The 14,550-nt window shown below is 43.4% G+C and overlaps 1 protein-coding gene and 1 long non-coding RNA gene across 2 annotated transcripts in view; one reads left to right on the forward strand and one right to left on the reverse strand.

Annotated features, from left to right (window-relative positions):
- The window catches only part of LOC115191622 (TBC1 domain family member 2A), a 49,230-nt gene that overhangs the window by 26,349 nt on the left and 8,331 nt on the right, over positions 1-14,550 (forward strand). The gene's annotated exons all lie outside the window — the stretch shown is intronic.
- Positions 10,736-11,235, reverse strand: LOC115192084 (uncharacterized). Its single transcript, XR_003877871.1, has 2 exons — positions 10,957-11,235; positions 10,736-10,795 (listed from the first exon to the last, which is right to left on the reverse strand). It is a non-coding gene; the product is annotated as an uncharacterized LOC115192084 (long non-coding RNA).

Consider the following 14,550-nt stretch of genomic DNA (forward strand, 5'->3'; position numbering starts at 1 on the left):
TACAAAGCTCTACCTCACCCTCCATTTGGAAAATATGACCGTAATTCTATCCTGCTGATTCCTGCTTATAAGCAAAAACTAAAGCAGGAAGCACCAGTGACTCGGTCAATAAAGAAGTGGTCAGATGACGCAGATGCTACGCTACAGGACTGTTTTACTAGCACTGACTGGAATATGTTCAGGGATTCATCTAATGGCATTGTGGATTATATCACCTCAGTCGCTGTAGTGGAGCGGGTGGAGAGTTTGGTGTCCACATCACCAATAAACTATCATGGTCCAAACACAACAAGACAGTCATAAAGAGGGCACGACAACAGCTTTTCTCCTCAGGAGACTGAAACAATTTGGGTTGGGTCCCCAGATCCTCAAAGTTCTACAGCTGCACCATCGAGAGCATCCTGACCAGCTGCATCCCTGCCTGACAACTGCTCGGCATCCGACCGTAAGACGCTACAGAGGGTAGTGTGTACGGCCCAGTACATCACTGGGGCCAAGCTTCCTGCCATCCAGGACCTATTTACTAGGCAGTGTCAGAGGAAGGCCCAAAGAATTGTCAAAGACTCCAGTCACCCAAGTCAGACTGTTCTCTCTGCTACCGCATGGCAAGCAGTATTGTCTAGGTCCAAAAAGCTCCTTAACAGCTTCTACCCCCAAGCCATAAGACTGCTGAACAATTAATCAAATGGCCACCCAGACTATTTACATTGACAACCCCCCACTTTGTTTTTACACTGCTGCTACTCCCTGTTTAGTCACTTTACCCCTACCTACATGTACAAATTACCTCAACTGACCTGTACCTGCAAGTGTGCCAAAATAACTACAGTAGCCAGACACTTCCTATTGTCCTCACTACTACAATGGATCCTGCTAGCAATAGAGATGTTCCGTCTGACAACAATTTCACAAGAGGGTATCGACCCTGGGTCCATCTCCTCTCGCTCCAGCAAGTAATCCTGCTCATCTGAACTCACATGCAAGTACTGCCGCAGCCAAAGCTAGAGCAAGAGCTGAGGCAGCTAAAGCCAGATTAGCCTACTCCCAAAGAGAAATAGATTTCAAAATAGAGAGACGCCGTCTTGAAGTTACACTTGTAAAGCAGGAAAAAGAAGCTGAGGTTGCTATAGCCAAGGCTGCTGTCTTGGAGGCAGTGGCAGCAGATCTAGGAGTCGTCAAACATAATAAATAGATAGAGTACCTTTCCCTCCAAGCCAGTGTTCTCCAAAGAACAGAGGAATATGTTACCAGTCATTCCAAGTCGCCTTCAGCAAACTTTCTGAGACAAAGGAAGAAGTTTGCCACACCCTCAACCAGACAGCACACCTCGACCAGTCAACCTAAGCACTGATATGTCCCAGCACCCAGCAACCGAGCCATGAGTCTGTTGCATTTTACCAGAGAAGAGAACAGCACGCCCATCCTCAATGGAGCATCACCACACCAGAGATGCTACACACAACAGTACAGCTCTCTCCCCACCAGATCATCACACAGAGCCCATACTACGGATGACCCTAACAGTGCTATCACTGATCTTGCCAGGTTTCTCAATAAAAATCTATTGGTTTCCTCAGGACTTATTATGTTTGATGAACTCCCTGAGCACTTCCACGCCTGGAAGTCCACCGACCTCAACGCAATCAACGGTCTTGAGCTCACAGCAAGTGAAGGGATGGACCTTCTTATTAAGTGGCTAAGGAAAGGAACAAATGAGCACACACTCAGGATCAAATCAGTGAACATTAGGAATCCCACACTTGGGATTACAATGTTCTGGGAAAGGCTGGAGAAAACATATGGTTCAACAGAGGCCATAGAGAGAGCTCTCTTACTGAAAGTAGAACACTTTTCCAAGATACTTAACAAAGATAGAAAAGCTTCAAGAGCTCGCTGACATTCTACTTGAGCTGAATGCAGCAAAGCTAGATGGATACCTACCAGGCTTAGCTTACCTTGACACTGCAAAAGGAGTGCAGCCCATTGTGAAGAAGCTGCCCTTCTACCTTCAGGACAAATGATGTCTCAAGGGTCGAAGTCCAAGAGAGAGTATGGTGTATCCTTCCCCCCTTTCACTTTCTTCAAGGACTTTGAGTGTATCCCTCCCCCTCCCTGAGGCTATTCACAAGAATGAGAAGGCAGGTTTCTCCAATTTAAGAACGGCTGTCTCTGTACATAAAATGAATGTGACATCATCAGATGCTTCCCCGAAAGCAAACAAGGCAAACAAGTCAGATGGACCAGATAGTATCTCCATGACAAGCATCACCTACTGAAGAATTGTAGAGGCTTCAGAAACATGGTTTTAAATGACCACAAGAAGTTCCTCAAGGAGAATCTCATATGTTTCCGCTGATGTGTATCCACCTCTTATCAGGCAAAGGACTGTGAGGCCCCAGTGAAAGGTACCTGGTCACCATTCATCTGTCACATCCAAGTGCACTGAAGTATGCAGTGCAGACATAGATGGCAAATCCAGCTCAAAGATCTGCCTGGTGAGTGTGTATCCCAATGGCCATTGCAAAGAACTCAAGAAGATGTATGCGATCTTGGATGACCAAAGTAACATGTCACTTGCCAGGATAAAGTTCTTTGAAATGTTTAACATTCAGGGAACTACAGCTCCTTACACCTTGAAAACCTGTGCAGGAGTAGCCAAGACAGCTTGGAAAAGAGTCTATTGCTACGTTATGGAGTCTGCAGATGGAAAGACCAGTCTCCCGCTCCCTACCCTGATCAAGTGCATTTAGATTCTGGACAACAGGGCTGCATACCATCATTGTCAGTTAAACTCAATAGCTGACGAGATCCTCCCCCCACCATCGACCCAGTTGCTGACATTCTGCTCCTATTGGGAAGAGACATCCTGCAGGTCCGCAAACAGTCTAATGGACCCCACAGTGCCCCCTATGCCAAGAATCTAGATTTGGGAATGGTCATCATAGGCCATGTGTGCCTCGGCAGTGCTCACAAGCCAACAGAAGTTAGTGCTCTGGGCCTCCCGAGTGGCGCAGTGGTCTAAGGCACCACATCACTGAGGCATCACTACAAACTGGGGTTCGATCCCAGGCTGTGTCACAGCCGGCCGTGACCGGGATTCCAATAGGGTGGCGCACAATTGGCCCAGTGTCATTCGGGTTAGGGGAGGGTTTGGCAGGGGTGCTTTCCTTGGCTCATCGTGTTCTAGCAACTCCTTGTGGTGGGCCAGAATCCTGCAAGCTGACTTCAATTGTCATTTGAACAGTGTTTTCTCTGACACATTGGTGCTTCTGGGTTAAGCGAGCAGGTGTTATGAAGCAGCTTGGCGGGTCATGTTTTGGAGAACGCATGACTCGACCTTTGCCTCTCCCGAGCCTGTTGCAGCGATGAGACATGATCGTAACTACCAATTGGATATCATGTTAGAGTGAAGGAGAACTTCGGCCTGAGAAGCCAGCAAAAAGATTAGTCTCCACAGATTCACATGCCAAGCTCACCAGTTATACTCACTGAAGAAAGCCTAGGAGATACCATCTTCTGCCGAACTGAGGACGACAACCAGCAAGCACCATCTGTCGAGGATATGACCTTCCTGCAGATGATGGAAGAATAATTCTTCAAAGATGACACCAACAGTTGGGTTGCCCCTATGCCATTCCAGAATACTCCTCCCAAACAACAGAGCGTACTCCAACAAACAACCCATGTCACTTCGACACACTTTTGAAAAGAAACTCAACATGAGAGCTCATTTCATTGAGTTTATGCAGAAGAGAGTTGGCGCCACCACTTGAAGAGGGTAAAGAATGCTGGTATATCCCCAACTTTTGTGTGTACCACCCCCAAAAGCCCAGACAGATCCATGTGGTGTTCGATTCAAGTGCATAGTTTGATGGAGTGTCCCTGAATGATATGTTGCTGTCTGGGTCGGACCTCAACAACAGCCTCATAGGGGTCCTCCTCAGGTTCAGGAAGGAATCTGTCGCCATCACAACAGACAAAGAACAGATGTTCCACTGTTTTGTGGTTCATGAAGGCCACTGAGATGTATTGCGTTTCTTATGGTGATCTCAACAAAGAAGTGGTTGAATACCGCATGAGAGTCCATGTCTCCGGTAATCTTTGGATTGAAGAAGGCAGCGAAGGAATAGGAGGTGCGTGACACTTCATAGAGAGAGACTTCTATGTGGATGACGCTCTTAAGTTCTTTCCCACAGAGGCTGAGGGCATTGATGTTCTACAAAGAGCCCAGAACATGCTCAAACTCTCCAACCTCAGGCTTCACAAGATGGCCTCAAACAAAACAGAAGTGATGAATTCCTTCCCCTGAGAAAATCGGGCCAAAGACCTCAAAGACCTGGATTGCTCTTTGGATGATCTTCCTGTCCAGCACAGCCTTGAAGTGAGCTGGAACATCATGTCAGATACATTTACAATCCAAGTTCCTGAGAGGCAGAAGACCTTAAGGTGTGCTTTTCAACAGTGATTCCTTACCCCCAGACGATTCAAGGAAAACTGTTTCTAAGAGAACTCTCCTCTCAAGACACAGAGTAGGATAACCCCTTCCCTGAGGTCAAGTACGAAGACTGGGAAAAAATCCCAAGATTTGCTGCTGCTGGAACTCAAGGTGTCACATGTTCCACTAACCTATGCATCTTTCTCCACTTCAAAAGCTTAAAGCACAGAACTATCTGTCTTCTCAGATGTCTTAAGGCAATAGTGGCAGTTGCTTACCTGAATACCACAGGCGAAGACAGAAAAGACGTCCTTGGCAAAGCCAAGCTGGTTCCTCTACCTGAGCTCCCCGTTCCCAGACTGGACCTGTGTGCTGCCGTCTTGGCTGTAGAGAACGCCAAACTTATTGTGGAAGAAATGGACCTGAAACTAATAGGATCACATTCCACATCGGCATCAAAGTGGTGTTAGGATACTTATATAATCAAACTCAAAGATTTGTGTATGTGAACAACCGAGTACAACTCATTAGACAGTCAACGCAACCAGAGCATTGGAAGTATGTCCCGACAGAACACAACCCAGCTGACCATGGTTCATGATCTGTCCAAGCAGGCCATCTTGGAAGTACGATATGGCTGCCTGGGCCAGCTTTCTTTCTCTAGCCTGACAGGTCAGCATGCGATGAGCAAGCTTCAGTTGAGCTTGTCAACCCATGATTTGGCTAATTAGTCTATAGTACCAGTCAAAAGTTTGGAAACACCTACTTATTCAAGGGGTTTTCTTTGTTTTGGGATGAGTTGAAATGTTCAAATAATGTAGGAGACTATAACACAATAGATATGGCAGGAGAAAATCCAAAGAAAAACCAAGCGTAATAATTTTTTTTGGAGAGTGACCATGCTCTCACAATGGAAAGTATAGGGGCACACTGAATTCTAGCTCACAGGATGCAATTCCTTTGGCTTCCACAGGGTGTCAGCAGTCTATGTTCAAGGTTTCAGGCTTGTAACTTCCAAAACGAAATCGGTTTCCTATTGAACATACTTCTTTCTGTAAGAAACATTATAGTTTGATTACATTTTAGGGTATCTGAGGAGTAAATAGAAACATATTTTGACTTGTTGAAACAAAATTTAGGGGTAGATTTTCGGATTCTTTTCTCTGCATGTTGAATGAGTGGATTACTCAAATCGATGGCGCCAACTAAACTGACATTTTGGGATATAAAGAAGGATTTTATCTAACAAAACAACACTACATGTTATAGCTGGGACCCTTTGGATGACAAATCAGAGGAAGATTTTCAAAAAGTAAGTGAATATTTAATCACTATTTGTGAATTTGTGAAACCTGTGCCGGTGTAAAAATATTTTGATGAAGGGCGCCGTCCTCAATCAATCGCATAGCATGCTTTTGATGTAATAGCTAAATCGGACAGTGCAGTTAGATTAACAATAATTTAAGCTTTCAACCGATGTAAGACACATGTATGTACCTAAGTGTTTAATATCCATAATTTCTATGATTATTTATTTGAATTGCGCCCCCTCCAGTTTCAGCGGATGTTGTCCAGCTAGCCCTAAGAATAATATACAGTGCATTAAAAAAGTATTCAGACCTTATTCTAAAACGTATTAAATATTTTTTTCCCCTCATCAATCTACAAACAATACCCCATAATGACAAAGCAGAAACAAGTTTTTAGACATTGTTGCAAATTTTTCTTTTACTGAAATATCACATTTACGTAAGTATTCAGACCCTTTACTCAGTACATTGTTGAAGCACCTTTGCCAGCAATTACAGTCTTCTTGGGTATGACACTACAGGCTTGGCACACCTGTATTTAGGGAGTTTCTCCCATTCTTCTCCCATGCAGATCCTCTCAAGCTCTGTCAGGTTGGATGGGGAGTGTCGCTGCACAGCTATTTTCAGGTCTCTCCAGAGATGTTCGATCGGGTTCAAGTCTGGGCTCTGGCTGGGCCACTCAAGGACATTAAGACTTGTCCCGTTTGGCCGAGCGGCCAGCTCTAGAAAGAGTCTTGGTGGTGCCAAACTTCTTCCATTTAAGAATTATGGATGCCACTGTGTTCTTGGGGACCATCAATGCTGCAGAAATGTTTTGGTACCCTTCCTCAGATCTGTGCCTTGACACAATCCTGTCTTGGAGCTTCTGATAGGCTAATTGACATCATTTGAGTCAATTGGAGGAGTACCTGTGGATGTATTTCAAGGTCTACTTTCAAACTCAGTGCCTCTTTGCTTCACATCATGGGGAAATCAAAAGAAATCAGCCAAGATCTCTGAAAAAAATGTAGTCTGGTTCATCCTTGGGAGCAATTTCCAAACGCCTGAAGGTACCATGTTCATCTGTACAAACAATAGTACGCAAGTATAAACACCATTGGACCACGCAGGAAGGAGACGCGTTGTGTCCTGTGGATGAATGTATTTTGGTGCGAAAAGTGATAATCAATCCCAGAACAACAGCAAAGGACCTTGTGAAGATGCTGGAGGAAACAGGTACAAAAGTATCTATATCCACAGTAAAACGAGTCCTATATCGACATAACCTAAAAGGACTCTCAGCAAGGAAGAAGCCACTGCTCCAAAACCGCCATAAAAAAAGCCAGACTATGGTTTGCAAATGCAAATGAGGACAAAAATCTTACTTTTTGGAGAAATGTCCTCTGGACTGATGAAACAAAAATAGAACTGTTTGGCCGTAATGACCATCATTATGTTTGGAGGAAAAATGGTTAGGCTTGCAAGCCAAAGAACACCATCCCAACTGTGAAGCACAGAAGTGGCAGCATCATATTGTGGGGGTGCTTTGCTGCAGGAGGGACTGTTGCACTTCACAAAATAGATGGCATGTTAAGGTAGGAAAATTATGTGGATATATTGAAGCAACATCTCAAGACATCAGTCAGGAAGTTAAAGCTTGGTCACAAATGGGTCTTCCAAATGGACAATGACCCCATGCATACTTCCAAAGTTGCAAAATGGCTTGACAGCAAAGTCAAGGTATTGGAGTGGCCATCACAAAGCCCTGACCTCAATCCTATAGACAATTTGTGGACAGACCTGAAAAAGTGTGTGCGAGCAAGGAGGCCTACAAACCTGACTCAGTTACATCAGCTCTGTCAGGAGGAATGGGCCAAAATTCACCCAACTTCACCCAAGCTTGTGGAAGGCTCCAAGAAATGCTGGACCCAAGTTAAACAATTTAAAGGCAATGCTACCAAACACTAATTGAGTGTATGTAAACTTCTGACCCACTGGGAATGTGATGAAAGAAATAAAAGCTGAAATAAATAATTCTCTCTACTATTATTCTGACATTTCACATTCTTAAAATAAAGTGGTGATCCTAACTGACCTAAGACAGGGCATTTTACTAGGAAACTGAGTTTAAATGTATTTGTCTGTATGTAAACTTCCGACTTCAACTGTTTATATATATACAATTGCAAAATTTCTAAAAACCTGTTTCCACTTTGTCATTATGGGGTACTGTATGTAATGAGGAAAACATTTAATTTAATCAATGTAACAAAATGTGGAAAAAGTCAAGGCGTCTGAATACTTTCCGAATGCACTTTATGTACAGCAGATCCCCTTACTGTGTGGGACACTTTTAAATGTGCCCTTTAGAGGTCATGCAATTCAATATTCTTTCAAACAAGAGCAATTTCTGTCAAAAGAGTTCATATTAACAAAGGAAATACAAAAAATAGCAGTACAGATGGATAGCAATAAAAACGGTACCATAGAGGCACATAATGGCATTTTTTTTGCCTTTACCTCCCTTATCTCACATCATTTGCTCACATTGTATATAATCTTATTTTTTTTCTACTGTATTTTTGACTGTATGTTGTTTACTCCATGTGTAACTCTGTGTTGTTGTATGTTGTCGAACTGCTTTGCTTTATCTTGGCCAGGTCGCAATTGTAAATGAGAACTTGTTGAAAAATGAACCATATTATTGTTGAATCTTCAACATAGAAATGCTACCAAAAATTATTTACAGAAACCTTCAGTCATCCATGATTCACCAAATAATATCTTGAAGGAGGAAGCAAAGTACTTTAAGCATACAGTCTCCTCCATTTCCACTAACTGAAGTTAACTGTAAGGATTTCCTGAATAATAGTGTAAAATGAACAGTTGTACAGAAACACTTTTTTGAGGGGTACATTTCAGAGGAGGAACTTGATGCAATTAAAGCCTTTAGGCCAGGGAACTCTCCAGGGCTGGATGGCATACCAGTTGAATGTTAAACAATTTTTTATCTACTCAAAGATCTAATTTTATCATGTTTTAATCACTCCTATAAAAATGGTAATTTATCAGCTACCTCTAAACTCGTCATTAAGCTCGAGACCCTGGGTCTCGGCCCCGCCCTGTTCAACTGGGTCCTGGACTTTCTGACGGGATGCCCCAGGTGGTGAGGGTAAGGAAACAACATCGCCACCCCGCTGATCCTCAACACTGGGGCCCCACAAGGGTGTGTTATCAGCCCTCTCCTGTACTCCCTGTTCACCCATGACTGCGTGGCCAATCCAGGGTTACTCCAAGCAGTTTAGTCATCTCAACTTGCTCAATTTCCACATTATTTATTACAAGATTTAGTTGAGGTTTAGAGTTTAGTGAATGTTTTTGTCCCAAATACAATGCTTTTAGCTTTAGAAATATTTATGGCTAACTTATTCCTTGCCACCCACTCTGAAACTAACTGCAACTCTTTGTTAAGTGTTACAGTCTTTTCATTCGCTGTAGTAGCTGACGTGTATAGTGTTGAGTCTTTTACATACATAGACACTGATTTTCTCAAAGTCGTTAGTAAAAATTTTAAAAAGCAAGGAGCCTAAGCTGTTTGAGAGGCTTCCATTAAAGAACACCCTCTGTTCTGTTAGACAAGCATCTCTTTATCCACATTATACCCGGGGGTGTAAAGCCATAACACATACGTTTTTCCAGCAGCAGACTATGATCGATAATTTCAAAAGCTGCACTGAAGTCTAACAAGACAGCCCCCACAATCATTTTATAATGAATTTCTCTCTGCCAATCATCAGTCATTTGTGTAAGTGCTTTGCTTGTTGAATGTCCTTCCCTATAAGCGTGTTGAAAGTCTGTTGTCAATTTGTTTACAGTGAAATAGCATTGTATCTGGTCAAAAACTATTTTTCCAGAAGTTTACTAAAGGTTGGTAACAGGCTGATTGGTTGGCTATTTGAGACAGTAAAGGGGCCTTTACTATTCTTGGGAAGCAGAATGACTTTAGCTTCCCTCCAGGCCTGAGGGCACACACTTTCTAGTAGGCTCAAAGTGAAGATGTGGCAAATATGAGTGGCAATATTGTCTGCATTTTATCAATGGCATTTTGAATGCGCAGAGATATCGTGACAAGATCCTGACAAGATCATTGTTGTGCCCTTCATCGGCCGCCATCATCTCATGTTTCATCATGATAATGCACGGCATCATGTCGCAAGGATTTGTACACAATTCCTGGAAGCAAAAAATGTCAGAATTCTTCCATGGCCTACATACTCACCAGACAGTCACCCATTGAGCATGTTTGGGATACTCTGGATCAACATGTACGACAGTGTGTTCCAGTTCCCTCCAATATCCTGCAACTTTGCACTTTGAAGAGGAGTGGGACAACATTCCACAGGCCACAATCAACAGCCTGATCAATTCTATGCAAAGGAGATGTCGGGCTGCTCACGAGATACTGACTGGTTTTCTGATCCACGCCCCCTACTTTTTTCAAGGTATTTTTTCAAGGTATCTGTGACCAACAGATACAGGTATCTGTGACCAACAAGGTATCTGTGACCAACAGTCTGTACTGTAGAATGTATATGTACATTTTATATATATATATATATATATATATAAATAGAAACCTGTTTCAGCAACTGTGGAAGTGTTCAGGTACTGGTGGACATATTCTGGGCCAGATGGTGCAATGAATACCACAACACGCTGCAAAGCCATCAGAAAGCAAGTGACCCAACCTCAAGGAAGGAGACATTGTTCTGATGATGGACATTCAGGCAAGAAGGAATGAATGGCCAATGGGAGTCATTGTGAAGGCTCTTCTGAGCAAAGATGGAATGGTCAGGAAGGTGGAAATTAAAGTAACCCGACACAATGTCTCCAAGACCTTCTCAACACCCATCTCAGATATCGTCCTTCTCTTGTCCCCTGAAGATACGTTTATGTAAATATGTTAGAAGTGGCTGTAACTCCCTCCAGTAACCACGAGCACAACCGTTCCTTGATTTTAACTGGCGGCTTTATTCTGTAGTTTAGTCAGAATTATCACCTTCCGTGAGAACTATAAAGTAAATGAAAATACAGTTTAAGCACACTCTTACACCTTCTTGTCTTATGAGTGACTTATTAGCTTGATATAACTCTGAAGTGCTTACATACATAAACAGTTTAGCCGGAGCTATAACAGTATCAGATTGAACACACGAATAAAGGAAAAAATACCTCATTGGCTGCTTATTACAGAAGGGAGGAAATCAAACTTCACACTTATTATTCCTGGCATGAATTCATGCTTCATCCTAACATACACATATCAACCTTTACGAACTACACCCGGTAACATGAAAACTAACATCGGGCGGGAAAGCCTTCACCCCCAAAGATGTGTTGCTACGATAATGATCCCCGTTACAACAGTTATTAGCCACGTAGTTCCACCTGTCTTATCATTTCCCCCGCATAGCGAACACGTAAACAATTCAAACAAATAAAACAAAAACATATACTTACAGATTTACTGTCAGTTACACTCCCACCAATCACCTGTGATTTCTGTGAAAGGGGTCTGCAGGGTTTTTGATCGGCTTCCAGGAGGGTGACTGTCTTATGGATGGGCCTCTCCAGATAGGTGGGTTTGATGTTGCGTTTACCTCTCTCATCCAGGGTTGAGTCGCTGATCAGTAACTTGCATCTTCTCACCCGGCCATCCTGTCCCGGGTACACTTCTGTAACCTTTGCCAATTTCCACTGGTTGCGTGGTGCAGTATCATCTTGCAATATGACAATGTCATTAATACTTGCGTTTCTTCTGTCTTTATTCCATTTCTGCCTGTGTTGGAGGTTTAGGAGGTACTCTTTCTTCCACCTTGCCCAGAATTCATTGGCTAAGAATTGTACTCTGCGCCATCTCTTGCGGAGATAAAGATCTTCCTTGATGAACTGTCCAGGTGGTGGTAAGAGAATTGTGGACTTCATTGTCAAGATGTGATTTGGTGTGAGCGGTTCTGGACCTAATGGATCATTCAGATATTCCGTAGTTAGGGGCCTACTATTTAAAATCGGCATGACTTCATAGAGAAAGGTACGCAGAGAAGCGCTGTCGAGTCTTCCGTCAGACTGATCAAGAATGGATGTCAAGACACTTCGTATCGTGCGGATTTGCCATTCCCAAACACCACCCATGTGACTTGAAGATGGGGTGTTCATGATAAACTCGCATCCAAGTTCCTTCAATCGTTCTTGATCCATTTCTTTCCGGGCGTCCACAAACTCGCGTCTTGCGCCAATGAAGTTGCTGCCTTGATCACATCTGATTTGACGAACATTACCACGTATGGCGATGAATGAACGCAGGGCACTGATAAAGGCATCGGTGGTTAAGTCATCAAGCATTTCAATGTGAACTGCTCGAGAGCCCATGCATGTGAGTAGGAGCCCATAACGCTTTAACTCTCTTCTTCCGTCCTTGGCATAGAAAGGTCCAAAGCAGTCCATCCCGCAGTATGTGAAGGGAGGCGTGGTCTCCATGCGTTCCTTCGGAAGATCTGCCATCCTTTGCTCTTCTGTACATCTTCTGAATTTCCTGCATTTCACACATTTGTAGATGTGCGAGGAAACTGCATTGCTGCATCCTAGGATCCATATACCGTTGGATCGCAGCTCATTGATCGTTATTCCACGTCCTTGGTGTCGTACTCTTTCATGATAGCCACTTGTCAGTGCTGCTCGTCAAGCACTATCTCTTGGCAGGATTGCAGGATGCTTCACGTGGGAATGAAGAGTTGCATGAGCCAAGCGACCTCCCACCCTGAGGATACCTTGCTCATCCAGAAATGGACTCAATTTATGCAACTTGCTTGCTTTATCTTTGGCCTTGATGTCTTTCTGGTGCCTAAGGTTGTGTATCTCATGGGAGAAGGCTGCTTCTTGAACCATCCTTATAATGGTGAGCTCTGCCTCTCTCCTTTCTTCTATGCTTGTAGCTTCACTAGACCTCAATTTTAAGCCTATGGCTTCCTTGACATGTCATTTGAGCCTGGCAATAGCTTTTACCACTCTTGCCCAGTCTGAGAACTTGTGAAGGTGATCTAGTAACGATCTTTCTTCCTTTGCCTGGGTATCATGGACCAGGGATTTCTGCAGCTCTGGGTCATTGTCTGAGAACTCTCCCCCCTTGACTTTTCCTTTGGGAAGTTCTTCTTGCCAAAGAAAGCCTGGACCTGTGAACCAGTTGGAAGCCATGAGCTGTTCTGATGTGAGACCTCTGGAGGCATGATCCGCAGGATTCTCTTCAGAGGTCACATATCTCCATTGTTCGGGATCTGTGCTTTGCTTAATGCGTTGGATACGGTTAGCTACAAAGACATGGAATCTTCTGGCTTCATTGTTGATGAAGCTACCTTCGAGTCTGTCCAGAAGTATTCCTGTAGACCTTGTATCTCTAGCTCCCTTTTGAGCATGTCACTTGTTCGAACAGCTACCACCGCTGCTGAAAGTTCCAGTCGTGGTATGGTCGTAATCTTGGAAGGGGCGACTCTCGACTTCCCCATAACTAGGGAGCAATGAACTTCTCCTGCTGTGCTGATTGTTCTGAGGTATGAGCACTCTCCATAACCTGAGGTACTAGCATCGGAGAAGTGATGGAGCTCATAACTCTGCACTTCCTTGAAGGAAAGTAGCCTCGTTGGATCCTTACTTCCGACAACTTTTGTAGACCTTGGAGCCAGAATTCCCACTGGAAACGTAGGTCATCTGGAATGGGGTCATCCCAGTCGATCTTGTCACGACACATCTGCTGCAAGATCTGCTTCCCTGCCAGGACAAAGGGTGCCACAAACCCAAGCGGATCATATACAGAGGCTACTGTAGACAACACTCCTCTTCTTGTGAGTGGGCGTTCCTTAACCTCTCAGGGCTACCCACTCAACAGCCAGTTGAATCCTGTGGCGCGATTTTCAAATCCCTGAGAAATGCTATTACTTCAATTTCTCAAACATATGACTATTTTACAGCTATTTAAAGACAAGACTCTCGTTAATCTAACCACACTGTCCGATTTCAAAAAGGCTTTACAACGAAAGCAAAACATTAGATTATGTCAGCAGAGTACCCAGCCAGAAATAATCAGACACCCATTTTTCAAGCTAGCATATAATGTCACAAAAACCCAGAAGACAGCTAAATGCAGCACTAACCTTTGATGATCTTCATCAGATGACACACCTAGGACATTATGTTATACAATACATGCATGTTTTGTTCAATCAAGTTCATATTTATATCAAAAAACAGCTTTTTACATTAGCATGTGACGTTCAGAACTAGCATACCCCCGCAAACTTCCAGGGAATTTACTAACAATTTACTAAATTACTCACGATAAACGTTCACAAAAAGCATAACAATTATTTTAAGAATTATAGATACAGAACTCCTCTATGCACTCGATATGTCCGATTTTAAAATAGCTTTTCGGATGAAGCACATTTTGCAATATTCTAAGTACATAGCCCAGCCATCACGGCTGTTATTACCTTTCCTGTTCTTCGTCAGAATGCACTCCCAGGACTTCTACTTCAATAACAAATGTTGGTTTGGTCCCAAATAATCCATCGTTATATCCAAACAGCGGCGTTTTGTTCGTGCGTTCTAGACACTATCCGAAATGGTAAATCAGGGTCGTGCGCATGGCGCATTTCGTGACAAAACATTTCTAAATATTCCATTACCGTACCTCGAAGCATGTCAACCGCTGTTTAAAATCAATTTTTATGCAATTTATCTCGTAACAAAGCGATAATATTCCGACCGGGAATC

Source organism: Salmo trutta, chromosome 4, assembly GCF_901001165.1.
Source record: "Salmo trutta chromosome 4, fSalTru1.1, whole genome shotgun sequence".
In the NCBI taxonomy this organism is placed as follows: domain Eukaryota; kingdom Metazoa; phylum Chordata; class Actinopteri; order Salmoniformes; family Salmonidae; genus Salmo; species Salmo trutta.